The 2891-nt window shown below is 37.7% G+C and overlaps 1 pseudogene; it reads right to left on the bottom strand.

Moving 5' to 3' along the window:
* Positions 1 to 1829: 1829 nt before the first annotated feature.
* On the bottom strand, positions 1830 to 2618 carry LOC106990613 (serine/arginine-rich splicing factor 3-like; annotated as a pseudogene).
* Between the last annotated feature and the right edge of the window lie 273 nt (positions 2619 to 2891).

Raw genomic sequence — 2891 nt, 5'->3', positions numbered from 1 at the left:
GTTTTAACGTTTCTTTTCTAATCTTTATGACTTACAAGTTTACTTGATGGCCTTAGTTCACTGGTAAACCATCTAATTTCTATAGTCACCATCTGCAGTGATTTTGGAGCCAAGAAAATAAAATCTGTCAAACCACTTTTTCCCCTTCTATTTGCCATTAAGTCATGGGACAAGATTCCATTATCTTAGTTTTTTTAAATGTTGAGTTTCAAGTCAATTTTCTCACTCTCCTATTCATGTTCCTCAAGAGGCATTTTGTTCCTCTTCACTTCTGCCACTGGAGTGGTATCATCTGCATATCTGAGATTATTGCTATTTCTCCCAGCAGTCTTGATTTCAGCTTGTGATTCTTCCAGCATGGCATTTTGCATGATGTGCTCTGCACAGAAGTTAAATAAGCAGGGTGACAATATATAGTCTTGTCATACTCCTTTCCTAATTTAGAACCAGTCAGTTGTTTCACGTCTGATTCAAACTGTTGCTTCTTGACTGTCATACAGTTTTCTCAGGAGAGAGGTAAGGTAATCTGGTAGTCCCATTTCTTTAAGAATTTTCCACTATTTGTTGTGATCTACATAGTCAAAGGCTTTTGAGTGGTCAATGAAGCAGAAGTGTTTTTCTGGAATTCCCTTGCTTTCTTTATGATCCAACGAATGTTGGCTATTTTCCTAACTTACTGTTGGTGGTTTTTTATTTTGGTCTTCTTTTTATTAGTTTCTGAAATGTTAGCTTACATTATTGTTATTAGGTATTTCTTCCTTTCTAATATAGACATTTATAGCTGTGAATTTTCCAGCTTCACTTTTTACTTGGTATGTGATCAGGAACAAATGCTTAATACTTTGTCAGTTATTCTGTGTGTACGTGTTTTAAGGATTTTTTTGATATATTAAAGTTCTTAAAATGGGAACTGAAATGGAAAGTGTCCTGTATATATTAATTTTTAATATGATTGTTCTTTGGATGGATCTGCCTGTTAGCTAGAATACTAGAGTGGGTTGCTGGTCCCTTCTCCAGGGGATCTTCCCCACCTAGGAATTGAACTCAGGTCTCCCATATTGCAGGCAGATTTTTTACTGTCTAAGCCACCAGGGAAGCCCTAAATTCAGGAAACATAATAAAATAAACCATTTGGTTGACATGATACAAGAATTTCAAAACTAGTTGAATTTAATTTTGACACACCAAAAATCTTGAGAACACACAGTATCATCACTCAAATCTCTGAACTCTTCATATTATGTTTTGTAACCAAAACTTTATCCTAAGGATTCACAAAATATATTACAAATGACAGCGTGGAAAATAATCTTGCCCAGTAACTCCAAGTTCAGCTCTACAATGTACCCTTAAAATGGCAGGACATTGGTATTTAGAGTAGGCTCAAATTTCCAAATAAAGTATGTAACAAAGAGCTATGTATTCATACACGGCATTCACAGAAGAAACTTGTGGCCTAAAGCAAAGTTAAACTAACTTTCTTGAAACTTTTTAGATTCTACACCAACTGGACAGCCTCTCGTCTGGTCTGAAAACTAGTGGAATTTTCAAACCTCTGATCTAGTTTAAGGGTTCAGCTTTAATTTTTCCCTTCTGGCCTGTGTTCACAGTAGCTTTTAAAGACTGCTTTCTTAACTGCAGCTGCATACCATTTCCCAACTATGGAAAAGACCGTTTTTTTGTTTTGATAATATTGAATATTACACTTTAGCTGTGCAGGAGTTAGAGGTTATGCAATAAATTATCAGTCTATGCATGGCTGAAATTCAAAAGCAAATTCATTTGCTTAAGGGAACATTCTACAGTAACAATTCTTGATATTACATGCCTCATATGATCCATTTGAAACCACCGAGGATTACAACTTCATGTGTCACTGTTACAACAGACAAAGAAATGTGAACAGTTAAAACATTTCAAAAGCTCAACAAACTTATGAAGTCTCAAACAAAACTTGAATTTTCTGTACATACTCTTGTCGAAGGTATTTCCTATATACCGCATTCCTCTAGAAAACTGGTCTTCTATTGACCTAGATTGGCTACAAGACCTAGAGAAAGATAGGCGCAGCTTGTGATTTCTCTCCTGGGACAGTGATCTCTCTCTTCCCCTATCTTTAGAAAGGGACCTAGTCCCGCTGCAAGAGAAACTTCTCTTGTCTTGGAGATTTGTATCAAGGTGGAATACTCCTCCTCTAATAAATCATCTAGAAGGCAACGACCCCAGGAGGGCAGTGGGCCACAATTTTGACTTATCTTTTCACCTTTTGGCAGTTCCATTTTTACTTGGCAGCCACATAGTGTTCTCCCATCTAAATTTCAGACAGCATCCGCTGCATCTCAGGGATCTTCAAATTCCACAAAAGCAAAGCCTGGAGGGTTTCTTGCAACCCACACACTTTGGAAAAAGTTGCACAGTCATTTCCGACTTTCTGCGATCCCATGGACTGTAGCCAGACTGGCTCCTCTGTCCATGTAATTCTTCAGGCAAGAGTACTGGAGTGGGTTACCATTTCCTTCTCCAGGGCACACACTTCAGAGTGGTCCATAATAGCCAAAGGCTCATTCCAATTCAGTGTTTTTATCATTGTTTCCAAGAGTACCTACACAAACTTTACAGTCCAATCACCAGGAATCATGACGTATTTTGAGGTCATGGGTTAGAAATGCAGACTCAAATCCACCATCCTATGCTGATTCTTCATGGATGCCTTCCTCCTGTCATCCCCTGATGTTTTGGCACACCCAGCATCCACGAAATAGTCAGCTCATGTTATTAAATAAAAGTCACAGGCTCTGGCCAGAAGGTGTTGTTTTGTTTTGTTTTGTTTTCATTCAGACAATTTTCTTCAATTTAGTCACCCTCAGTAGCTAGGAGTTATTTCAATGATA

The sequence above is a fragment of the Ovis aries genome, chromosome 21 (genome assembly GCF_016772045.2).
Source record: "Ovis aries strain OAR_USU_Benz2616 breed Rambouillet chromosome 21, ARS-UI_Ramb_v3.0, whole genome shotgun sequence".
In the NCBI taxonomy this organism is placed as follows: Eukaryota; Metazoa; Chordata; class Mammalia; order Artiodactyla; family Bovidae; genus Ovis; species Ovis aries.
Note: the sequence above shows the minus strand (reverse complement) of the source record. Positions and strands in the feature narration are given on the sequence as shown.